Consider the following 27665-nt stretch of genomic DNA (forward strand, 5'->3'; position numbering starts at 1 on the left):
TCCGCTTAGATAATATTAAGCAGAAAAACATAAAAATCTAGTAACCGAAATCTCCATCTCCTTCCCTGACTAACAGGATTAAGTCGCTTACCGAAATCAGAGGAAAATCACTCGCGTCGGCTTCAGACTAATGGCGAGCGCCATTTTGGAACTCTTTTAAAAGGTTTCCATAGTATCTTAATGCTCCGCGCAAGCCGGCGTGTCATTGCTAAGCAACTGGCTTAGGAAATACACAAATCTGTGTATAGAGTAGTTCAATAGAGTTAATTCATCCAAACTAACATCTGTCATAAGAAGCGGGTTAAAAACTATATTGTATTTTGCTTGTTTTATAAATTCTAAAGTAAGCTATTAGGAAAGGATTACAAACAACGTGCCGGAGCAAGTCTAACAAGTGGGAACACTAGTTATTTAAAGGGGCAGTCACTCTAAAATAATGTAGGACTGGAATATGTTTAATTTAAACTAACTCTAAGTTGGAAAAATGCCTAATTTAATTTTCCTCATTTAGACTAAATGAAATAGATAACTGTATTGTTAGTAATCATGCGTCATATCTAACCCGAACCGGTGAGTGGAAAATAAATAAACCCTTGATGGGGTCAGTATTACCTGTTATTACGATCCTCTTTAATTGACAAGTAATTAAAAACCAAATGCAGGGTGACAAACGGGAAAGAAGAACTGGCATGTAGTCCAACATGGGCATTAATATCAAAGAACCTAGACAACAAAAACGGTCCTTAGCATAAATAATGTGAGAAAATAATAAAATGACATAATGCACTGTTATTAGAAGAATACACTTAACGATGTTGTGAACATTATAAAAATGAGGACATTTCGGAGTCTAAATTTAGACCCAAAACAGTGGTATTGAAAAAACAAATCATTCTTGCTTCTGATTGTCGCAGTGTCTGTACTTTATCTCCTCCCCTTTTAGATAGGGTAACATGTTGTAGGCCACTGAATCATATGTTGGCCTTATCATCCATCTGGTGAAACTCTTGCCAGTGTACTGCCAAAGGTAAACTTGGATCTTGGCTACCTATTTTGGCCAAATGTTCACGAATTCTAGTTCTCAGTTCTCTTTCTGTGCTCCCGATGTACAGTTTGGAGCATATGCATCTGATTGCATAGACAACAAATTTAGTTCTGCAATTAATTGTATGTCTAATAGAAAATATTTTTCCATTTGGTCATGTTATCGCTGTAGATTTGTCTTCTGCGAATTTGCACATTGTGCAATAGCCACATTTTCTGAAACCTGGTTCTACTTTAGGGAGCCAAGTAAGTCCTTTATCCTTATGTAGATCTGGTAATAAGGATGGACTTATTATAGTCTTCAAAGTATTTGCTCTTTTGAATTCAATTATGGGGTTGACATCAATATATTCTCGCAGGTGTTCATCCAACCGTAATAGGTACCAATGTTTGATCAACATTCTTCTAATTAACTGGTGGTCTTGGTTGTATTGTGTGATGAACATAAGTTTCCTTTGTAGAGATTCTCTTGGCGTTTTTGGTCTTCAAAGTTTCCTCTTGTTTTAGATTCTTGGTTTTTTCAAAACCTTGTTGTAGACATTTGTTTGGGTATCCTCTCTGTTTAAAACGAGACCTCAAAAATTGGCATTCATTTTTAAATTTCACATCATCTTGGCAGTTTCGTCTTGCACGGATATATTCCCCCAATGGGATATTCTGAATTGTAGCACTTTGGTGACAACTCTGTGCATGTAAGATTGAGTTGACCTCCGTAGGTTTTCTGAAGGTCCAAGTTTCAAGACAGTCATCCTTGACATGAATTGTTAGGTCCAAGATGTTTATTGAATGGTCATTATATTCTCCTGCAAATTAAAATTTCAAATTTATTACAGTTCAATCTTGCAATAAACTCCATGAGACTGGGGTATGTACCATCCCAAATCAAAAAGATATCATCTATATAGCGTGTCCAAAGTTTAACTTGGGTTCGAAAAGCTGGGTCCGGATACACTGTATGTTCTTCTAACATTCCCATAAAGATGTTGGCGAGTGAGAGTGCACTCTTGCCAGTGTACTGGCAGTACACTGGCAAGAGTTTCACCAGATGGATGATAAGGCCAACATACGATTCAGTGGCCTACAACATGTTACCCTATCTAAAAGGGGAGGAGATAGAGTACAGACACTGCGACAATCAGAAGCAAGAATGATTTGTTTTTTCAATACCAATACTTTCTCATTAATCTATTTACATAATTCCTTTACCCCAACAGAATAACACTGCCCTGGGATTTGACCCATTAAAATGGTTGTTTTTTTAATAAGAACATAATGACCCCCGGTTTGGGTGAGTTTTTTTGACTTGGGATAGATGTGACTTTGACAACTATTTGGTAACTTAAGTTTAAAGAGCACGAAAAAAACGCTTACTAATATTATATTATCTGTTTTCTTTGTCTCTTGTTCTTCTTGTTCCCCCACATACCCTCTCTGGTCTCTCCTCTTTCTCCCACTTATCTCTCTTTTTTTGCTTACTTACATTTACATTTGAATTCACTGTTGATCATATAATTATGCCTTATGTTGATATATTGAAACCCATGACTTCTAATGTGACCAAATGGTCAATTTGTATGATTGCTTGCTTCTAATGTATGATGTAATACATGTTCTCACATATATTTTTTTAATTCTGAACAGTCTGTTAATATCAGCCCAGATTTGAGAAAGGCCAAAGTGGCCGAAACACGTGTTATCTGCAAGGGCTCATTTGTGATTGAATTAAATAACAATTTAGAAACCTTATAAGGCGCACTGTCCTGGATTTTCCTGGCTGCTTATGCATCCTTTTTGTATTTTCTTCTGTGACCATGCTGCCCTCTGTGGCTACACTTAGTCGTTGCAGTCGCTGCAGCACCAGCCCCATCATGGCTGCAGCGACTTCAGCCCACACATGTGCGGATATGCTCTGCCAATTAAGAACGCTGCGTGTGCGCTAGACCTGTCACAGAAATATCACACTTTCTCATGAAGTTATAAGTGAAATAAATGTGTACTTAACTTGCTGCAGAGCAGCACAGAAAGAGGAAGTGATGGAGGATGTTCAGTGTGTTTATGGACTGTGTTGATTGGCTATGGTGGCCACGTGTTCAGTTGAGAGACCAATAATATTGGGACTACCAAACACTCCATCTTAACTGGAAGTTGTAGTTTGATCTTTGTTACTGTTCATATTATTGGTTATTCATTGCTGGTCGAGTAGTAAAATTGAAAGAGATGCATAATCCGAGCCTCCGGTCTTGACATAGAATTTATTATAGTTGATAACAAATGTATGCTTTGCTTGTTGGATGGTCGCATCAGCGTTAGATTCGCTGACAAACTATTATGCATTCAGACTTAATTTCTGAGCTATCCGGACCAGAGGAATCCATTATTGAATCACCCACTAAATACCCAAAGGAGGCAGTTTCTCAAAGCAAGTCCCCCAAAGGTGCAAAGTGTAAAAAATTGGCAAGTGTGACTTAGCAAAAAAAAGTAAAACATTTAAAAAGGGATCTGCTTCTATTTTAAAAAGAGTGTTTCTTCCAAAGGAAAACATGAAGAGACCTTTTCTTCATCCTCAGGGAGTGAGCCAGATGAAGAGTCGGATTCCTCAGACCTGTTTCTGGTTTCATATTGCCACAAACAGCAGAAATATAACTCATGACTGAGGGACATGCTTCACCTAAAATCAAAGCACCTGTGGCCACAAAGGGATTTGTAGATTCACAGAGTACCCCTTTGTTTGATCCATCTGAGGTAACTTATCTAATTTCCATACCATGTGGCAAATATTTAGATGCAAGACTGACAAAGCCTCTTTAAAGAGAAGAGAAAAATAAACTTAAGATGGAATGCCCCTGTCCCTCTATAGCTGAGAAAGTCACAGTTACGCATGATCTAGATCCACAACTGATCACCTTTCTTGCCAAGTCAGGTAAAGACCCCAAAAATGGCCTTAATAGAGCACTACGATTGTGTCAAGATCTTTAACCGAGATCTTTGATTAAGCTGAAGAAGCTATGGAAAAAGAGGTTTCTGTGGATTCAATTCCTCTCAGGGAATGGGATCAACAAGCTATCTGTTTCTTAGGTAATGCACTCTGCCTTCGCTGCTGAATGCAGGAATGGAGTTCTTTTGGCTTCGGATTCCAATCCAGCAGATCTTGGTTCTATGAACCGGGTGTTGAAGCAGGTTCCCTTTTATTTGGCAACCATTTTATAAAAAACATTTCTAGGTATGTGGGCTTTATTCTACCTTGGTTAAGGATCCATCCAACCCCTAAAATGGTTTTGGGAAGTTGTATTTTTGGGTGAGTCTGAAAAGGCAGGAGTCTTTTGCCCGACTGTCTATTTCAATCACCCCAAAGACAAACACGTATTTTCAAAGAAGCTCAAGACGAGATGCAATCATCCACATTCTACCCTCAAAGTGAAAGAGGGTGGAGAACCAGGTCAAGAAACAACAGTGGTGTCAACGTCAAAGATACAATAGAGGTAAGACCTCTCCCATCTAGTCTGTCTTTTCCCCAGAAAAGATAGGGGGAAGGTTAGCAGGGATTTCAGATTTTTGGAGCAGAATCACAAAAGATCCATGGTTTTTACAAATCATTCAGTTTTTACATCCTCTTTTACAAACATCCAATAAAGCTTACTCTAGCCAAACCCATTGTTTTGTCCCTGTGGAACACCTGTGTGCTACATCAGGAGACACAAAAACTCATCAAAGAAGGGTGCCATTTAACAGATTCCCATTAATACTGCAGTTTCTGTGAGCAATATCCTCTTAGTCATGAAGCAATTGGAAGGCTTCCCACATGTCATCAACCTAAAGTTCTTCAACGGGTTCTTACGATACAACCATTTCAAGATGGAGGGCATACGTCTTCTGAGAGACACTGTTCTTCCAGGAGACTTGATGACCAGGTTGGATCTAAAGGATCCACATCTGATCATTCCTAACCATTCCTATTCATGGCTCTACCCCCCACCCCCGAGCCCTCATGGAAATTACCTTCAATTTCTTTGGGTCAACAGAAATGTGGGTTTGTTGCTCTCCTCTTCAGTCTGTCATCAACTCTAAGGTGTTTCACCAAGGTGATGAGACCAGTAGTTTCAGCTTTAAGAGTGAGAACAATTCACCTGATCATTTATCTCGATGACATCCTGTTAGTGTGACAATCCCACTCTCTAGCAACTCGTCACCTACATATGATGGTACAGCTCCTTTAGGACTCAGGGTTTGCCATCAACTGGAAGAAATCCAACATTCACCCTTCACCCTCACATTATAGCACTCTGGTTTTCAGATACACACTGTCTTCTCTTCATATTCCTTTGAGCAAAATAAAGTCTATAAAGAAAGACATGAGATCAGTTCTGAGGGCCCAGCTCACATCTCGTCAAACTCTAGCGCCAATTGTGGGTCTCTTGTCTGCATCAATATATTCAATCTTTCCAGCCCTGCTTCACTATCAGGCTCTTCAGAATTTGAAGACCCTTCACCTCAGGAAATGTCTCAACTACACAGATGTGACTCTTCTGCCTGCAGAGGCCAGGACTGTGAGGCTGGAAAAGCTGTTGGAGGGACAGAGCCTCCTTGCTCTTGTCCTGCCACTTCTCTGTTGGTGTTTTCTGTGTGTTTCTCTGCACAGGAGTCCAGTTCTAACCCCTGGCATGGCAGCTCTTTATCCTGACCTTTTGGTCAACAATACTCATGGGATACCCTTAGGGCACCCATGGGTAGGGGTATGTTTTTGGGCACATGTGTGTTGCCCACAGAGCAGGGTATGGGCTGGTGGCAGCTACACCCTGATGTCACAATGGCTCTAGGTATCTTCCATGTTTGGATACACAGGCCCTACCTTAGGAATCAATGGATTTCTACACAAAGGCAAGATGGCCACTGGTGGCCTCTTGGTTTCCTTGGCCTTACCCCCTTGTTTCTCAAAGTCCTAAGAAGCCCTGCTCTGTTCCCTTCCCCTGAATGGTTGTTGGGTGGAAGGACAATATATGGCTCTGGGCTGCCTCCTGCTGCCAGACTGGCTGGAACCTTCCCATGGGCTGCTTGTTGTGGATACACCCTTGGGGTAGAGCCTGCCTGAATGGTGTGAGTATTTAATATGCATTATGTGTTGTGGGTGTCTGGTTTTGGTTGTGTAACACAATTCCTGAGCCAGCCATGACTGAAACTGAAATGAATGCAGTGTAGTGCACTGAAAGGCTGGGGAGTAGCCCCAATCCACATCCTGTGTTGTGGGTGTCTGGATTCTGGTGAATGTCCTGAATGCCTGTGAGCCTGATTGGGTGCTACTTGCATGCATGCTCTTGTTTGTGATTGGCTGGCTCTGGCTGGCTCAGCCTGAGTGAATGAGGACTGTTTTGTATAACAGGGAGCCTCACAATCACTTCCTTGTCAGAAGCTTGATGTTGAAAATGAAGTCAGAAGCTGAAACAAGAAACCTGCTTGCATCCTGGAATCCAGTTGGAGGAACAAGTCTGCGGCTGCATCTCTTCATCTAATCCGAAAGCTGCCGTGCTGATTCAAGGACTGAACCAGAGAGGACCTGAATAGGCGACCTCTTCCCGTAGCTATGAAGCAACATTGTGCAACTGCTGTTCACCCAAAGTGTCCTGGAAGCCAGTCCTGTCCCCCTGCTATGCAGAGAAGGGATCTTCGTGGGTCCAGAAGAGGAGTGCCTGGACATCTTGAAGCCAAGAAGTTCATCTGTGTCGCCCAGGGTCTGAAGGAGTGTTACTGATGGAAGCCAAGTTTCTGAGTAACACCCAGAAGAGGGGATACACTGGCATAGTGCTGTTTGACACCCCGAGCTGCGAAAGTTCCAAATCATTGAAGAATCCTTCAAGGGGCATCCCTTCCACGACATCTGTTCACTTGTCCATGACGGAGAGGGTCAAGAGTCGCTGCGTGAATAGGAGGGTCCGCCGGTGGGTTTCCTGTCACCAGAATCCAAAGATGATGTCCCAAGGGTCCAGACTTGGTGAGGGTCTGCAGTCCAGTCCAGTGGACATGTCCAGGTCACAAGAAGCCATCCTGACATCCGTGCTGTGGCTGCAGCATCAAAGAACCGCAAATCAGTAAACCGCAAAATCCTGAAACCCAACACCTACTTCTGCCACTGCACCCCTCACCACCGCAAGTCATCCACGGCCACCAAGGGTCTTATGTTCCTCGGCCAGGCTTTTGCGAGGTCCACAGCAAGTTTCACCTTTGTGGGACATCCACAGCCGACGTAGCAATCGTGACAACGGGGACCACTGTGAAGACCGAAGGTGCTGCCTTTCCGACAGTGCTTGGTTCCGTTCTTCTCAACACCGACATCCCAGCGACTCCTTCTTCCCTGGGGGCGGAGGCCTCCATCCTCGAGGGGTCTCATCGAGTAAAGCCAAGAAACTCCACCACTTCGCCAGCCAAGGCACCCAAGGTACTGTGACGAGGGAGAGCGTCTTCCATCCTCCGGATTCCTCCAGGGGTCCCAGATTTATCTTGGATTCTGTTCTCCTGTGGCTTCCAGGTGGTTTCCAGACTGATTCCACAAGTGAGAATCCAGGAAGCATCAAGGTCCTTAGTCACACCTCTGGCCATTTCAGGTGTGGTACCGAGCTCTTCTGGAAATGTTGGTGGATTGTCCACAAGTGCTTACTTCTCCATATTCTTCTAGATCCAGAAGCAAATGTTCACCAGTTAGTTATTCAAGGAACTCTACAATTGGTGGTATGAAAGATTGAGCGCTTGGGTTCACTAGTGGGAGGGGTGAGACTTGGACCCCATTACGAGATCTCCAGTAGAGGTGGTACATTTGTTATCTTGTCTTTTTTATCAAAACAAAGCCTTTCACACTATTAATCTGTATAGATCAGCAATGTCAGCAGGACATGTTCCTATAGAGGGACAGACTAGGGGTAATCACTGTTTAGGTATGTCGTTTCTTAAAAGGTGTACAGGTTTTAAAAACCCCAGGTCCTAAGCACACTGCCCTGTACTATGTTAATTTAGTTTTTCAGACGTTTCAATCCATGGCCCGTCAACATTTCTGCCCAACTCACTCTGTTACTTTGCCTTATTTCATTCAGGAGAGTTTGAAATGTTACGGCATTAGATATTACAAAGGGATATTTTTCTCCTTTTGGTGTATGTTTTACTGTTACTAGACACACTAAATGTGGTTCTACTGCATTAATTAGCCTTTGTTTCTATATCAAGAGAAATTGTGTGTGGTTAAATGTTTAACAGCATGAAAATGCCACAGCCGATCTCAGAACTAACAATCAATCACAGCAATGAATTACTTTCCAAAAACCTTTCAACCCTGTCTTCTACTACTCTGGACAGATGGATCATGTGCCCAGCTGCTATTGATATTTCTGTATATGGGGCACATCCAACCAGTGGTGTTATGGCTTCTAAGTCTTGTTAGCAGGTGGTTCCCTGCATGCCATACTGAGATCGGCTGATTGGTTTAGCGATTCCACCTTTAAGGCGTTTTATTTCAAACCTGTCAAGTATGTTTCGTCGACGGCAGTGATTGTGCTTTAAACGTGCAAAATCGCAGCCTCTGTATCTTCACCTAAATTATCAATTTTATTAGCTAGATGTGTATGAAAATCGTAATTTTAATAAAGACAACAGAGGTGTAGATTTTACGACCTGTTACCCTCCCTTCTCAATTTCTGATTCCATTGACTCCTAGGAAATAATCTTTAATACCACCTCGATGGTGGACAGAGAACGTTTGGGTTTCAATGCTGGTGGAACTAGACCAATTAACGAAATAACAAAACAGAACATCAAAGAAGAGGAAGTGATCCGGCAGTTTGTGATAATTTATAAACTGTTAGTGAAGTTGCACCTGGGACCTAGGGATGTCATTTGGGGGCGCCAGGGGTCGCAGTCGCGTCCCCTGAGGTCTCCCTTGCTACCCCTAAAAATTTAACAAATAAAAAAAGATGTTTTTTTATGTAAGCTCCTGGGCTTTGGTCAGCACCATGTGGCTCTTTATTTTTGGAGTGGCTGACTTTCTTATTCAGGCCTCTTAAAAACAACACTTTGGGCCTCATTACACGGATGGCGGTGAACCATGGCGCTATTAGCGCCATGGTTCATGCCGGTAAAATACCAGCACCGCCTTGGTGGAAAGGGGAATTACCGCCCCATTCCAAGGTTTGCGGGGCGGTAATTTCCCCCTTCACCCATTGCCCTTCCCCATTCCCATTTTTTCCCCATAGGGCTCTATGGGAATGGGGAAGGCGCAAATTACGGTACCGCAAATTGCGGTACCGTAATTAGCTCCACTGGTCCCTTTGCGGGTTGGTTTTTAACGCCTGCAAAAAGCAGGCGTTAAATTCCCCAACCCGCAAAAGTGACCTCGTAGTAAGACAGTAAGGATTTACCGGTAACGGTAAAATACTGGTACCGGTAAACCCTTACCGCCATCCGTGTAATGAGGCACTTTGAACAGTGATCCTAAATAAGAAAGAATAGGAATAACAAATAATTTGTCTTTCTGGAATTCTATACAATAATTGCTAGACTGATTAAAGGTTTATTTCAGGCACACACCAGGGGGTGAGTTACTGATTTTAGTTTGTTCTTAAACACCTCAACTCATCCTTTCATCCTTCTGAGGTTGATAAATGAGTACCCACACGGGTTGGGTGATATTGTATGTACATTTTTTCTATATAAAGCGCTTAAGCGTAAGTGCTGTATAATAACATATCATTATCGTTTGGCCTTGGACATCTGATTGCATTCACAGTAATTTGGTAATATGGTCCTAATCACACTGATATTAACGATACATATGGTGATCCATTTTTGTATGAATTGTATATCACAATATAGTGATATCTGTTTTGTCAAGGGGTGAAATGTCATGTTCCACCACTTTCCGTAATGTCACTCCCAGCTGGGGGTCAAATGATCAGAGGTCAAAGGTTGTCTGATGTCAATTCTGCTACCCCTGGCATTTTGGTGAAATGACGTCCCTGCTGAGACCGCGTTGTTTTTTGTCTCAAAGTTAACCCTTTAATCTTTGGTGCTGGCATTTCAGGAAGGAGTTTAAGTGCAAAATCTATGCATCTGTTGTCTTTATTAAAATTACGATTTTCAGGGAGCGAAGAAAATCGTTGTTTCCGATCACTACAGCAGTATTTTCTTAGCTGCATCTCTAGCAGTCTATTCCACTTCTAATGACACTACAAGAGACAGGGTGTGACAATGACAGGCGCACAGAAAGCACCCTTCCCTTCATAAATTCACAATATCCATGGAACTAGAGTGACATTGGCAGAACCCGACTGGGAAGCATAGAGCCATTTCTAGGACCCAACAGTTGCCCTATAGGCGGCTGTTATGTCCGCCTTACGTCCCGCTACGCGGTGACGCAAGGTGTCCAATAAAAGCCCCGCCCCTGCTCCGTGGAGGCAGTTCCGGGGCAGAGCACCCAGCCGAGCGTGTCCGTGTATTTACTGCTCCCACCGAAGCCTCGGCCGGGACAGGTCTCAACACTGGCGACGAAGGACGTGAACCCAACGGCAAGCGTGCCGATGCAAAACAGCGGATCGCACCATCACGCGACAGCAGAATTTTTGGAAACACGGTGGGGGGGGCACACAAACCCAAAAAAAAAAAAAAAATGTTTTCTTCTCTTGGAAATGTATTCCTCGACTGCTGGACCTCATAAACCTCTCTTGATCCACTCACAAAGCTGGATCAGCCCCAACACGCAGCCGCACGGCACCAGGAGCCATCGACACTGCAACAGGATCCTGGCTGGGGAGAAGGCACTCCACTCACGCCCCACACGTGGACACATACTAGGAAGGCCGAAGACCCTCACAGGGGCACGCCGAGGTGAGACATCAACCCCCAAACGTGACAAAGTGAAGCACAGTCATGGCGACCGGCACATCCACCCCCAGGCCCGGCACACCATCCAGACTGCCCGAAAACCTGTCGGGGTCCACACCGCAAGCCCGCCCACACGGTGGCTCCATCCTTTCAACCCCTACACTGACCCTTCATTGGTTGGCCCAAGATGGCAACTGTGGCTACAAAAGTTTGAGATGGCAATGGAGTGTGGGGACATTACCACTGCAAGAAAGATGAGATCGCACCTATTGCTGAATGTGGGGGATGAAGTGTTATGCATCTTCAATTCTCTGACAATAGATGACGGCCTGGATGTCTACCAGCAAGCGAAGGATGCCCTCACGGCCCATTTTCTCCCACAGCTCAACCCAGATTACGAGACATTCATATTCTGTACAACAATTCAGCTGGAAGAGGAGACGCTAGACGCATACCACACCAGATTCCGGAAGCTGGCAATATCGTGTGAATTCACAGACATCGAGAAGGAAATCCGAAGACAGCTCATCAACGGTATCCAATCAGAAAAACTGAGAAGGATGGTACTGAGTGAGAAGGGCATTTCATTGACCCGAACCCTTGAGCTGGGCCGACAGAGGGAACTAGCTCACGCCAGAGCAGCATACATGGGCACATCCCTTCAGAAACTACAGCCAGCCCTCACATCGGCCACGGTGGCCCAGATCACAAATCGCCAACCTACGAGGGATGAGACCGGTGGAAACTACACGCACTCCAGGTGGCAGCCCCGATCCCCGGGACCCACGGAATGTGGGTGGTGCGCAGGGCCTCGCCACGGAAGACGCAACTGCCCGGCCAAGGGGACCACATGCAGCGCATGTGGCAGGAAAGACCATTATGCCAAGGTATGCAGGTCGTCAGGCGCACAGCAACCGACTCCGCAAGCACCCCAGGAAAGGAGTGGGGGAAAGAAAAAGAAACGGGCCAGTGCCCGGCGAATCAAAACTACAAACTCCTCCACAGAGGAAGAAGGTGATGACGCAGCACGTGCCCAACAAGACCCCGTGAACGAACAGTGGAAGAAAGGGAGGAAAGTCTACCTGGTGTCAGCCCTCAATGATGGAAACGCCACGCCAAGGAAGAAGCTCAGAAGACTAAAAATGCCAGGTGGCTATCCAGAACCAGAAGGTACTGATGACAATAGACACCGGGGCCTCGGTAAGCGTAATGCCACTGACCACGTTCAGGACACTCCAGCCCCAACCTGACATGAAAGCGACGGACACGCTACTATTTGCATACGGGTGCAAGACCCCACTACCCATTGTAGGCAGGTTCCGTACCATCATCAACCACGGCGAGAAGGCGCTACATTGACAAAAATCTACTAGTGAATGCGGGCATCGAATGCCTCCTGAGTGGAGACTCTGCTGAAGACCTGGGGCTGGTGAGCTTCATCTGCGAAGTGGCTAACTCACGAGAGGTCGAGAATGTGCTAGAACAATACCCCAACCTACTCAAGGGGATAGGATGCCTGAAGGGAAAATCGATCAGGCTACACATTGACGAGTCAGTCTGTCATGAGGCCTACCCCCGGGGAACCAGACCAGGTCCAGCAACCCCGGAAGTAGACATCACGTTATTTTGAGCAAGCCCAAAAACCCCTGCTAGGGGCTGTTTGGGAGCGGTGGCGCCAGGCCCATATGGAGAGTCAGTCTTGGCGACATAGACGCCAGGCTCATAGAGTGGAACTTACCTGATGCAGACCATGCTGCAAGCTTACCTGATGCAGACCATGCTGCAGAGCTCCAAGCCAATTGAGGCTAGGAAGGGACTATTTTACCTAGGGACTATTTTTTACTCGGGTGGGGCTGGGGAGGAATACTTACCTGGGACTACTTTGGAGGCTATTTAAACCACTGCGAAGAGCAGCACACGCTTCGCGTTATTCTGCATCCAGCAGCGTAACGCTCACTGTGTCTGCAAGCCTACATCCAGTCTTCTGCCACGCCTGCCTCGAGTCTGCAGCTCCTAGAAAAAGGGAGGAACAGAAGGAGAAAAGGTTAGAATAAGAGCAAAACCTTCGATCCTTACCTGAATTCTGGATCCACCGCGCCTTCGAGCTGGAAGAAAGAAGCATTTTACACGTGCCGCCTCGCCTGCTGTAGCGCCGCACTGAACTCACCGGCCTTCGCAGCATCCTCACGATCCACCGCATCCTTCTGCACGCCCCCCCTGCATTCTGGCACCTAAGGGGAACACAAGAACAGCAAAGGTCAGCCAAGGGAATAACCAGAGGCAATAGTAACTACCCCCATAGACTTACCTGATTACCGCCGGGGGTACTATTCCTCTTCACGGGTCGGCGCAGTCTCCATTGCATCCTCGCCGTACCCGGGCCCCTAAGGGGAACAAAAGGACAACAAGGTGAGACAAAGGGACAAACAAGGGGAACTCTTCTCACCACAATAGACTTACCTAATTTTACCGCCGGAGGCATTATTCCACGAACTTCATATTTTCTCTCCACACCTGAATAAGGGAGCAAGCAACAGGTTACATTCTGGCCTTATTTATTGAACTGTGTAGGATAAGCAAATCCTTACCTGAACTTCGTCAGCTACCACGAGAAACTCTTCGCTGGGGTCAAGCTGCTAACTGCAAGGAATCGGACAAGAGTGAAAGTCAGACATGTGAACTCTTACGAACTAGATACTTTTCGGAGTCAATATTGTTCTGGAACTCACCAATTCCTTCGAGCCAGTGAAGCAACTGGTTATCAACGCGCCCCTGTGCTCAATGCAGGATGGAGAGCTCATCTTTTCAAACCATCAGGTGAGACTATAAGAGGGGACATCAAAGGTGATCTGTGGGGAGAACAGCGGGGGTGGGGGGATTTACGCTCAACTCCACGGGTGGCTAATTCCCTTTCTCCATTTGCAGAAGAATATACCTAAGGGCCAAGCAAACAAAGCTAGGTGGGCCAGTCCAGTCCGTCTTCTCGGCCCTACGCGTCACATTGGTGGAGACCGCAGCTGTCCAGTTCAGATTGACGCCTCTGTGGGAGCCAGGTGAGCGTAACACAGTCCAACCAAGAGCAGTACGACACAGCAGGATGCCGTTCCACATGCGCGACCAAGTGGAGAAGGAACTAAGGGCACTGGAGAAAGCTGGCATAATCGAAGAAGTGACGGGACCCACGCCTTGGGTCTCCCCCATGGTGGTCACGAAGAAGCCAAAACAACCTGGCGAAGTCAGAATATGCATGGACATGCACCTACCAAACGCAGCAATCAAGCAGGATCGCCATATCACCCTGACACTGGACAAGATAGTGGCAGACCTCACCGGGTCCAGGATATTCTCCAAGTTAGACCTGAATGCTGGCTATCACCAGTTGAAGCTATACCAGGACTCCCGGTACATAACAACTTTCTCAATGCATATTGGCCTACGCAGGTACAAGCGCCTGAGTTTTGGAATCTCTTCGGCCGCCGAGGTCTTCCAGCAAACAATACAGGAGGTGATCCGCGACATACCGGGGTCCTAAATGTCAGTGACGACCTTCTGATTCATGCCAGCAACAGAAAGGAACACATGAAAAGACTCCACATGCTCCTTGGCAGGTTAGAAAGTGCAGGACTGACGATTCATAAAGAAAAATGTGAATTCCTGAAGGACGAGATATCATTCTTTGGGTACACGTTCAATAGCACAGGCATCTCAGCAGACCCACAAAAAGTGGCGGACATCCAAGCTGCTACCCCCCCACCACGCCAACTGAAGTGCGCAGTTTCCTAGGAATGGACACCTACTGCGGGAGGTTCATCCCAAATCTGGCCATGCTCTCGGAGCCCCTTTGAGAACTCACAAAGGCCAGCACAAAGTGGGAGTGGGGACCTGCCTGCCAAAAGGCGTTCGAGCACATAAAAGCATCATTGTCAGCTGACACCACAATGGCCTATTACGACACAGCACTTCCAACTGAACTTTATGTGGACGCAAGCCCCGTGGGCCTAGGAGCCATCCTCACACAAGTGACAAAAACGGGTGAACAGAGGCCGATTGCCTATGCCTCCAGGGCACTAATACCGACGGAGCAATGATATTCCCACATCGAAAAAGAGGCGATAACCGTGCTACGGGGTTGCCAACACTTCCACCTATATCTGTACGGCTGAAAATGTACAATTTATACAGACCACAAACCACTGCCCCCCATATTCACGGGCACGTCCTCTCACCCTCCGGCCCAGATCGCCAAATGGTTATTGCACCTCCAACAATATAATTTCGAACTGGCATACCAGCCTGGCAGTGGAAACCCAGTAGACTTCCTGTCAAGACACCCGAGAGCGGCAACACCTAAGGAAATCCACGTGGCAGAGGAGACGGAAGAACACATCTGCCAGGTGATACACACCATGATGCTTCGAGCAATCAGCCTGGACGACATAGTTGAGGCCACACAAAGAGACCCCTGCTGCAACCTGATAAAGGATACAATCATCTCAGGGGAATGGAGGTCGTTCCTGCGGAACATCCACAACAAGACAGCAGAGGCGAAAGATTTCCTCACGGGGGTCTTCACGATCCAGCAGGACCTCTCCATCACGGAAGAAGGACTCATCCTCCGTGGAACTCGTATCATCGTCCCCTGAGCCTTCAAGACAAGATTGTGGCATTGGCACACGAGGGCCACCAAGGGATAGTACGAACCAAAGCCCGGATGAGACACCACGTATGGTTCCCTCAGATAGATGACCAAGTCGAGCGGCTGGTCAGCACCTGCATCCCATGCCAGATAACAGGGCCTCCGCCCAACCCGGAGCCCATCCAATCGGCAGTGCGAGGGTCCAGCAGATGGGACGCAATAAGCATAGACTTCTGCAAATTACAGGAAGGCATCCGCCTACGGGTGGCCATTGACGACCACTCCTGGAAGTCGAGATTGTCAGCTCCACGGCAGCAGAGGCGGTCATACCCGCGATTGAAAAAATGTTTGCGACGCACGGACTACCAAGAAGAATCAGGAGCGACAATGGCCCACCTTTCCAAGGGGAAGACTTCAAACAATATCTCAAAGAGCTCAACATCCGCTATCACCACATTATGCCGAGATGGCCACAGGCAAACGGCGATGTGGAACGCTTCATGCAATTAACAAGATACTGCGCCTGTCACGTGTCAATGCTACCCCATGGCAGGTCGACCTCTACCGATTCCTGCGGAACTACAGGGTTACACTGCACAGCACGACAGGCATACCGCTGGCAGACCTAATGCTCGGCACCATCAGAAACTCCTCCATACCACATTACCCGAGGAAGAGCTCGGACACACTCGACAATGAGCGAACCAAATCAAGAAGGACCGGAGCCAACGCACACATGAGCGTCAAGAGGCGTGCCAAGCAGTCCGATCACCGAGTGGGCGATCAAGTGGTCATGATGAGGAATCGGTCAAATCCAAACTGGACACCTACTATGACGCAGCCCCATGGACAATCAGTAAACGGCAAGGCACGATGATAACCGCAAAAAGAGGGCAAAGGCAAGTGACGAGAAATGCCTCATGGTTTAAGGTAGTCCCAAGGAGATTGTGGACAGACGGCAAGTGTCCCCCAGAAGAAGAAGAGGATCAGCCGAGGGATGAGGGACCAGAGGACCCATACGGCGGAGAAAGCATGGATGGAGGAGCCGAGGAACTACTGAGTGAACCAGAACCAGGCGAGCAGGACAATGAAGGTGAGCAGCCCGAGGGGACCCTGTGGCCCAGTTCCAGGGATGGACGATATGGGTTACGAACCGCCACCAGGTCTCCAGCCACGTTCAGAGACTATGAGTGGTAGATGATCCCCATAAGTGACTCGATAAAAAAGGGGGCAGCCCGTTGGCTGAGAAATGTATGTTTTGTTTACTTGTTCAGTTAAAATAAAGGAGGAATGTTATGACCGCCTTGCGTCCCGCTACCCGGTGACGCAAGGCGTCCAATAAAAGCCCCGCCCCCGCTCTGCGGAGGCAGTTCCGAGGCAAAGCACTCAGCCGAGCGTGTCCGTGTCTTTAATGCTCCCGCCAGAGCTGCGCAAGCAAGGCCTTCCTGCGCGGCCCCAGCATCCCTTTCTCCTGCCGATGCCTCGGCCGGGACAGGACTCAACAGCGGCATGCACTGTATGCCCGCTTACTTCCGCTGGTATTCGCAAGCGCGCACACAGGCCCACTTGAAGCTCTACATGTATCTGGTGGGCCCGCCTATCTGACTTCCCATTTGCTTCCTGTCAAACCGTCATCCAGAAGGAGCTGCTGTTCCAGTAATCTATTTATAAGCGCTCGCAGTGACTAATATAGAAAGCTGTTTGAACGCCTAAGCTTTCAGTCTGTTTTTTTTAATGATTTGCTCGCTTTCCCGTTGACCTGCCTGTAGAGAGTTATTTGACAGATCGCGCAGGCATCTATCATCACCCTAGTTGGTAGTTTGCCTGGACATTGCCCCGTTTATAATAATGTTGGTGTTTGATTTAGTGCGTATGTTTTACCAATTAAAAGAGGGGAATGTTTCTGTCAAATATTTATTTAGCATCTCAGGTCTGAGCTCATTCGCCAATCAAACTGACTTAGGTTCTGAATTCTTCCCTACTGACATCATGTTCCTCTGTGAAAATGAATTTCTAGACAGGGCAGTAACACGTGTTTGCATTGGCCGCTTGAGAGTAAAGGTGATGTTTCATACTGCTCACACGAAGCTCAGTGTTTTTATAAGATCCCCGTGAATTTGTGTTTAATTTTAGTTCGAGGTCACCTTACTGAATCTTTAACCACGTTGTTCGTTGTAAGGTATTATTTATTTTCGTTTGGTTTAATGTGTGCGAGTGGAAAGTGTAGCCTAGTGTGTCCTAAATGTTTGGCTAAGGAATGAACAGCTGAGTGGGTGTTGGCAAAGGGGACAAGCATTGGCAATGCCAACACTTTGGGCTTTTGGGGCACCTAGTGCAGAAAACCCAACATTCTGGAGCCCCTAAGAGGGAGATCTCACCACATGAATCGTGAGAATGCATTTTTCCAATAGGATTGCTTTGGGGATATAGTTATTTTAGTCGTGTGACAGTAAAAAAAGAGCACTGTTTTTAATGAAAAAGTGGTGACTCCCCGCCTAAATCGGGAGGGTTGGCATGTATGCTAATGGGGATTATCATGGCCATGGGCAGCCAATGGGTGGGCAAATAACCAAACACCTACACGCGTTGTGTCCCTCCTCATATGCCATTTCTGTTATCTGTACTATTGCAATAGTTTCGGCTTTTAGGTGGCCCAAACTAAAAAGGAACAGACCCTATAAGCATCTGGTGAGCTGGCTCAGCAAGTAAGACACTTGCTGCTTGCAGCTCAACATGAAAACGCAAGTCCAAGCCCCCAATAGAGCTGAATGAGCCTTTTGTACACCAAGGTCGCAAATTCGAGTATTATTAAGTGGCTAGTACCAACACCAGTTATTTATAATACTAGGAGACCGCAAACCAACGGCAAAGGCTATATATAACAAAAATATTAGCTAAAGATGAATGAGCACTGTATACAAACCTATCCAGCAAACTACCATGGCTGCCTCTCCGCTACTAGATGTAAGGCACAGACATCCAGACTTCCCGTATTTTGGCCATGTGCAAAGATGTGGCTAAAAGGCTGTCATGGTTGTACACGAAGGATGTACCCCAAGGGCAAATGAGCTTCCCTTCACATTAAAGAGACATTGTCCCAAGAGCAGCACCCCCATAAGAAAATACACACCATGCATTCCTTTGCACTGAATTAACAGCCAAGCCTTAACCTGATTTGAAGGTAAAAGCTGCAGCATTTTTTAAACACAGGTGGTCTCCCTTTCCGAATCATCAGGACTAGATCTGTGTAAGTGTTCGTGGGTAGGGCACTGCATTTGGAGCGAGGCAACAGGACATGTTGATGCAGGTCATTGGGTTTGAAGCAAGTGCTGCAGTTACTAGGTGTCACTGGACAGGTGAATATAAGCATTGTACTGTATAGCTTAAAGTTTAACACCCTAGCTGGGAAGGTGCAAAGCAGTGGACTGGGGAATATGGAGGATATTAAATTGTAGGAAAGAATTTGGAGGCTTCAAGGCTAGTCATTATCACCCCACATTTGAGGTATCTCCCACTAGTGGGGCACAACAGAAACCAGTGGCCTCTCACACACACAGTGCCCAGCCCTGCACAGAGGGATGCTCCATCTTCTTCCCAGTGGAAAGCAGAATTGATGCAGCCCACATCTCGAGTCCAGCTTTCAGCCTGCTTGCCCCGTGGCTCATGGAGAGGAGGCGACGGTTGTGGCCCTGGCGCACAACTGAGTAGCTTTCGCACAAGAGAGAGTCTGGGCAACAACGAAGCGGAGGAGGGAGTGGAGGGTCTCCGAGAAATGAACCATCACCGACCTTGAATCCCCCCTTGTGAAACACCCTGCGGTAATAGAGACAAGTTCTGCACCCTACTGGGCACCCCCCAACTTGAGTCGCTAACATGTCTAAACACAAAAAAAAACAGAAAAGTGGAGACATCGCCACCATGTTGCTCCCGGCCGAGAAGGGGAATAGACAGGAAATGGGGAAATCCCACCGCAAGCATCGCCATGTCCCTCAGGACAACTCGCCACCGAAGATGACATTCAGGCATTCATGCTGGATATCAAAGCAGAGTTCTGCAGTTGCATGACCGATTTAACGACCAAAATTGAACATACAGATCAAAGAGTTACAGAGTTAGAGCAAAGACCTGGGGACCTGGAGGAACAATCCCGGGAGCAGGCGGCCTCATTATTGGAAGTTCACCAAAAGATTCACACCCTGACGAGCTAGAATGAGATCTTGGAGTTTAAGCAGGAAGATCTGGAAAATAGGGCTCAGCGAAAAAACCTCTGGATTAGGGGAGACCTGTTATCGGTCCAAGACCGTGACCTGCCCGAATACGTGGGGGAGTTATTCCATTCCCTTCTCCTACATCTGGAAGGGGCCTTGACTCGGAAAACACACCTGACGTCATTACCAGAGTCCATTTCTATACCACGAAGTAGGAAATCCTCTCGGTGGGTCGCTCTCAGGATGAATCAACATTCCATGGCTCCCCCCCTGCAGATTTTTCAAGACCTGGTGATGGCCACAATGCAAAAGCAGAGATCTCTTTGGCCTCTGACACTGTTTCTCTGGGACCAGAAGATCAGGTACCGCTGGCTATTCCCCATGGCTGTGCAGTTCTTATATAAAGGTGTTGCCCGATCGATTTCATGCCTGGAAGATGCAGAGGAGATACTCAAATCTTCCCCATGGAGGAGTGAGAGGCTGGTTCTCCCCGGAATGCTCTCACAGGTCTGGAAGACCCACCACCGAAGGCAAGATGACCACTATGGTCTAAGGTCCAGAGGGGACAAAATATTAACAAGCCGCCCGCACAACCCTGAAAAGCAGACCCTGAAGGTGGCCGGAACTCAACAGAGAGGCGCCAGAAAAGGAAGCATATTAGGGAACCATAACTAATGAACACATGAGAGCAAGATGGCTTCATGCGGCCTAAGCCTACCCCAGTGGTGGAAAATGTCTGGGATGCCTTGGGACATTACTTAGACAGTTCTTAACAGTTGGACAGTGTCGAGACCATGTTTGGGACTCGGTCCTCTTAGTTTGAAGTTGATCTATAAAGCTAAAATCTCAGTTGGAGCTAACCCACACCTCTTTACAACCTGGGAATGGCAGCTCACTTGACCTGGCCCTGCCCCCCCACCCACGCTGAAGACCACAGAAAGTACAGAAACTCCTCACCAGCCACTAAACTCTGTCTTGTTAAATGTTAGAGTCCTACATTCCCTGATGAAACGGAAGCCTATCCTAAAGCATCTGAAAGACTTGGAGGGTTCGGTGGTATTCATACAGGAGACCCATCTTCTTCCGGAAGACTTCTCCCGGCTTCGTAGCAGGGACTTCCCAATACAGTTCTTTGCCTCAGGAGGCACTAATAAAGGGGGCTCAGCCATCCTAATGGCAAGAGGTGTCCCCTTTGAGGTGATGGACACGATCAGAGATCTTGAGTGCTGGTTCATCGGAATAAAGGGACTACTCTATGGTCAACTATTCTCCCTGATCTCCGTTTATGTGCCAAATGTGGACCAGGAGCACTTCTTTGAGGGCCTGGCAGCCTCTCACCCCTTTTCTGGATGGTCTACCCGTAATTCGAGGGGATTTCAACGGGGTTCCCGACCCTGATAAGGACAGAACTTCTACTCTGTCCCCTAAAGATTTCAGGTTGGCACTCAGTATTCTGCACTTCTTTAGAACGCTAGGGGTGGTTAATACCTGGAGGGTGCTGCATCCAGATGATAGGGATTTCACGTTATTTTCTCAGGTCCACCGCTCTTCATCTCGAATTGACTTGATCTTGGCTTCCCCGCAATTGCTGTCCTTTACAAAGGAAGTGGTAATTGCTCCAAAGGTTCTCTCGGACCATGCCCCGTTATGCTTACAGACCAGGGCCTGGAATCCAGCCCCGTAGGCCAGTGGCATCTATACAACCCAATCTTGGATGACCTGTTATTAGGGGTATACTGATCTCACACACGGCTGCCTACTACAGACGAAAGAAACAGATGAGGGATCACTTGGAACAGGAGATCTTGGAGATTGAAACCAAATACAAACTGGGTTGGTTCCCCAAAGTCCACGCTGCCCTTCGTATCGCCTGAAACAAACTGGAGGCACTTTCTGCCGAGGAGACGGTGTGCTTCCTGACAGCGTTGAAACAGGGCTACTATGCAAAAGGCAATAAGGCCAACCACCTCCTGGACAGACAGCTGACGCAAGTGAAAAAGCAGAACTTTAGCAGAACTTTATTGTAGGTCTTAAAGACCAGCGTGGAGTCACCCATTATGGATAAAAGGACAAACTGCGCCTGGACAAGAACGAACTTTTCTTAGAAAATATGTGGAATCCGGGAAGGTCGTCTGCAAAATAGAAGGAATATATAACGCTGCGGCAACCCTACCGCACCTAACCAAAGAAGACATAGAGGCACTGGAAGCCCTTATTCGACAGGAGGAGGTGGAGAATGTTATTAAGCCCTTAACACCTAGAGCCCCGGGCCCATACGGATTCTCCCCGAAATTCTACAAAATGTTTGGTGCCCAGCTGGCTCCCCCCCAACAGCTCTCTTTAACACGTTTTGGATTAATGGGCACAGTGACTCCGTCGATGCAGACCTCAAGCCAGGTAAAAACCCCAAGGAGTGCGCCTTCTAGGCCGATATTGCTTTTAAATATTGACACCAACATCTATTCAAAGGTACTGGCAAACCGTCTAGACCCCCTGCTCCCTTTGTTAATCGATGATGACCAGACAGGGTTTATCATGGGGAGAAAGACTGGAGACAATATTAGGAGGGCCCTGAACATTATTGAATCTACCACACTGGGTAAGGGGAAAATGGCCCTTTTGGCGTTAGACGCAACCAAGGCCTTTGACAAAATAGAGTGGTCCTTTTTACGCCTGACACTAGAAGCGTGTAACTTTCATCCCCAATATAGAAGTATGATCATGGCTAACTACTCCTCCCCGCTCACTTTATTACAAATTAACTGGATGCGCTCAGCCACAATCCCTCTAACGTGTGGTATGCGTCAGGGCTTCCCCCTTTCCACTCTTTTGTTCGCCCTGGTATGGAACCACTAGCCCAACATATTCAACGTAGCAACTTTATTAGAGGGGTACAGACCCAAGACACTTCACACAAGGTTTCCCTCTATGCGGATGACGTGCTTCTCACCATCTCCATGCCATCCAGCCATCCCTTCAAGCTGTCCAGCCATCCCTTCAAGCTGCCCTCCAGGAACTCAACGCCTTCGGTAGCATGGTAGGCTTTGAGATAAACTATGGGAAGTCAGTAGCCCTGAGGGTGGGGCTGACCCCACAAAATATTTCTGCCCTCTAACCCATATGCCCGATTTATTGGGCTTCTAGCTCGATTGAATACTTAGGAGTCCGGCTCACGGCCTCGCCAGCAGATCTGTATGCAACCAATTTCCCCTCTCTCTTCCAGCAGCTCGAGAAAGACTTAGACAGATGGGCAAAACAAGCGATATCCTTAATGGGCTGAATCACATCTGTAAAAATTAACCTGCTCCCACGCCCGCTGTATTGTTGCGCCTCCCTCCCAGTGGTGATCCCTAAAACGGCAATAGACCATCTTCAACAGAAAGTTCTGGGATTCATCTGGTGAGGGGGAAAAAGCTAGAATTCCAAAGAAAGTTATGATGGGAGGCGCCCGCTTGGGAGGTCTGGGGTCCCAAATCTAAAGAGATATAGTGAGGCTGCTCAACTCACACATCTAATGACATGCTCATCCGAAGCACCACCACAGAAATGGATGGAGATTGAGCAATCACAATGCTCGCCCCGTCTCTGCTTCTTACCATTCATCCCGCACACGCTTTGGAAACAATGGCCACTTCTCCTAACCTCAACTAAAGTCATGCTGAAGTTCTGGACGAAGCACTAAAAGGGAAGAAAATACATAGAGGCACATGTCCACTCCCACTCTCCCCTTTTTTTGGCAACCCTTCCTTCACACCGGGTATACCCTGAGGGGCATTTGGAAACTGGAAATGGGGGGGGATTACAAACTCTCACCCCCCAGTTGTATGTGGGGGGTCTGCCCCACACATTTGAGGAATGCAAGAGAGAATTCCACCAATTAGAATCGGACAGGTTCCCCTGCCTCCAGCTGCCGCACTGGATTACACACCTCAAAACCAAACACAAAATCATGCGCACTTTAAGCCTGCTTGAACAAATAATTTGGGAGGGCTCGGCAAGGGGGGCATCTTGAGACTATATAAACTTCTGAGAACGGACCTGCTAACCCCCCGCAGACCAAACTTCACGCTCCGATTGGAGGTCGATCTAGGCCTTCAGCTGGAGGACACAGAATGGTTGGACATCTAGGCCAGAGCCCATTCATCCTCCAATGCATTACGAACAATGAATGTGCCCTAAAATGTATATTTTTATGGTATTATCCCCGACTCAGATTCACCATTATCATGCATCCATTCACCCCACCTGTTGGCAGAACTGTGGGGCACAAGTAAAATATTTCCATTTGTGGTGGAGTTGCTCCCACGTCCAGGTGTTTTGGGAGACTATTGTAGGGGTAATAGAAGATATAACGGGGAGCAAACTCCCGATCTGCCCCAAAATTATGGTGCTGTGGTACCCAGTGGAAGGGGTCTATCCCAATTCAGGGTGTACTGGGGAGACCCCCGGCCGGCCCATAGAGCCGAGGTTTGCTCCGAAGTACTTTAAGACGAGATAGCTGCACCTTGAGGTGGATGGGGGTGCAGATTTATTACTCCAACACCAATCAATAAGGACAACTCAATGGTTTGGCAAAGGGAGTCTGTTTAATGACAAGTACAAAAAACGGGGAGTCATGGAAATCAGCAGTGATGCAATAGTCCGTCTCGCTTCAACTCCAACGAACTTCATACAGGTTGTAACATTTATACTCAAAATTCGTCATCATTTACGTGCAACACTCAAAAGTTAACATGCAATTCTATTGGTTGGGAAAAGGTAACTTTACTATAGGTACTATATTTGTTTATGGTAACAGAGTGAGGGGATTTGGTAAACACTGTCAGGTGGGCTTCTAAGCCCTTTCTTCAAACAGGACTACTGTAGACGTCACTAAAAGTACGACATCCCATTGGTTCTACTAACTATAGGACCCTAGATTATTTGGTCCTTTGTGATTGGGTTGGCACCAACCCCATGCATAAATTTCCACTTTGCTTAGCAGCACGCAGAATGGTAAACCAGGTGCAGGGTGCCCCTCGATTCACCCGCCTTCCTTCAATCAATCATCACTTTAGTTGCTATGCGTCAATTAGTTCACTGTGGTTGGCCTTGAAACTGCATCTTCTTGTCTGGAAAGGTTCTGATATCTTTGTCTGGGCGATGCCAAGCGTAGGTGTGAACCTGTGCTCCTTCTCGCTCGGATAGTCACGTGCTACCCACACCACTCTCAATTTGTGCATTTAATTCTTATTCGGCTTGCCAGCTGCCTACGTCTTCTTATGTCGACCTTCCAAGGACAGGATATTCTGTTCTTAAGTTTCAATTAAATGTAGCTACTGTTCGCTCCTTCTATTGGTACGACCTTTGTTCCCCTGGCACGAGTTGCAGTTGCTGAGTTTCGATTCAGCCGTCTCTTCTCGTTTAGCTAGAATATGAATCTTGTCTTGTTTGGCCTCTAGTAACCTGTGTTGATTCTGCTTTTAGTGCAAAGTGGAATCACACTTATAATACTGTGCTTCATTTTGAGGTAGATTATGTATAATGTTGCTTGCCGCTCTATTTTTCTAATTAGCATAGCAAGCCACACTGTTTTCTTAGCTTTCTTGCGGTTTCAAGCATATGTACAGGCGTTAACTGGTTGAATATCTTCATCCTGCTTACAGCTTAAGCTTCTTTATATTTCAACATTGTTCTCTTCTTCTAGGTTCACGATATCCTTATTCATGGCATTTTGTCTCTGCGTGTCATCTTTTGGTTGTCATTTCTTCTATCTGTGAGTCTGTCTGGGCCCTCGTGAGGTCATCATTTGTCTTCCATTAAGGCCTTTTTGGTTTCTTCCGGGACGGTACTTAGGCAATCTTAATTTCGTCTCATTTGCTGGTAGGGTTTTCTCAATGGATACCTCACTGTCCATGTTTTTCTGGGTATAGGTACTTCAACAGGTGTTGTTCTTCTGATAGGCACTGGGCAGAGCCCTACTGCAGCTCTCTGCTGGTTTATTTGCTCATCATACGTCACATATTTTGGCGTGAATGTTCCTGGTACTTCAAAATGGACGCCTGGAGTGCAGGCTTTATTTGGGACCTCCTCTACACTCCCCCTTATGGGCGATTCATCGACCACTTCAACTTCCTCCTTTGGATTAATCCTTCTCAGTTCTTCTGTATTCATCTTCACTTCATCGTCTGGGTTCATTCCTTCATCTTCTGGGCTTGTACATGATGGTTTGAAGAAGTGTCACTTTGGAGTCCATATTTTTATTACTCCTTTCAGGCTCCCTGCTGTCCTTACATGTTTGTCTTTATTCCATGACATTAGTTGACATTGTCCATTTGGACTACAGTAAATCCATCTTCCCACATCATTTCTGCATTTCCTGGGATAAAGAAACTTTGTTCCCTCAGGTGCATGCCTGCTGGCCTTCACAAAGTCTCTCATTTCTTCATCAGTCAGATCTTTGGGCTTCCATCCTGGTTTGACATCAATCATGATCTTCATCCCTATGGCTTTCTTCGCAGTTTTCTGGCATTGCAAGATTATTATCTTGATAACACAAAATCCTAGCAATATCATCACTAGCAGGGCTCCCAGGAACTTGAATGCATCTGCCATCCATTGTGGAACCCATGAAAACAGTGATCCAAACCAGCTGTCATCATCCACTTCGTCAGTTTCATTGATCATCTGGTTCTGTAGCTTCGTCAGCATACCTATGGCTTCCGTTAAAGTTCAATTTTCTTTGCCGTGAGAAGGTATAAATGTGCAACATAATTCTCCAATTTTTGCACAAACTCCTCCATCCATAGCTGTGATCATGTCACGGACATATCCTTCTTGTTTTCTCACAACACCCTCTGTGAAGTTTCTTATGGCAGGCAGTCTCTTCTTCTCTACTGCTTTGGTTTGTGGTTCTGCGGTCATTGACACTAGGCCTGTTTCATGTGCATTCAGTGATTGTGTGCGTGTAGTTGTCAGTGATTTTACTACATTCATTTCATGCTGACCCTGTCTCCGGCTTTTTTTTCCGTTCGTTACAACAAGTGTGTGTGTATCATTGCTGATCACATTCATTTCAAGTTAATTTACTGCACCATCAGATCTTCTAGGGACTGGAATAACTATATAAGGTCTGGGTGCTTTTGTGGGTTTCATGCGTGCATCATCAGGTGGGTGCACTGAAATTGGAACGGTTTGTGCACCAATAAAGAATGCAGTTCTGATCGTTAACGACAATAAAATAATTATGATTATGATGCATAGGTACATTATGCCCTTGTAGGTCAGGCGGCAGAATTTCCTTCCAGAGAAGCGGTGGTACCTCTCTTCTTGTGGGAGGACCAGGTTGCTGCTCTGGACCTCCATATCGATCATTCGCCAAATGTCAATGTTATTATTCCCTCACCCAATATCGTCTTTCGAGTTCTGTGTTTAAGAGTGTCAGGTGCTCCACAGGTGTCCCCCCCCTTGAGAGTGACAAATGGTCTCTTATTTCAGTATACAGTTCCTTTGCTAGACTATGGGAAAAATCAGATTAAATAACACTTCAGTCAGTCCCTTTACTGTGCATGTTCAAAGTAAGTAAGCTCCCAATCCATTCCTCGAATTTGCTTCAGTCCTGAGGACATATTGTACTACGATCAGTATGAAGAAATAGGGAAGAATAACAACAAATATAACAAGTGAAGTTCTTGACTCTGCTTCCTTGATCTGTCCCTCGGTGGAAGGCTTTTTAGAATCTTCTCAGATAGCTCCTCTGATGGTTCCATTTGAAGCATGATTCCATGCAGGAGCATTCCCATCTGTGCAACATTAGCTGGATCTCTGATGAATGTGAGGACGTCAACATTGATAGGTCTCCCCACTAGCTCTGGAAAGTCAGTGACTAGGAGAAAAAGGACATTGTGTGCCAATCTGCTGTCTTCTGGTGACAGGGACATCTG

This window comes from Ambystoma mexicanum, chromosome 5p, assembly GCF_040938575.1.
Source record: "Ambystoma mexicanum isolate Mex_15411 chromosome 5p, UKY_AmexF1_1, whole genome shotgun sequence".
NCBI classification, from domain to species: Eukaryota; Metazoa; Chordata; class Amphibia; order Caudata; family Ambystomatidae; genus Ambystoma; species Ambystoma mexicanum.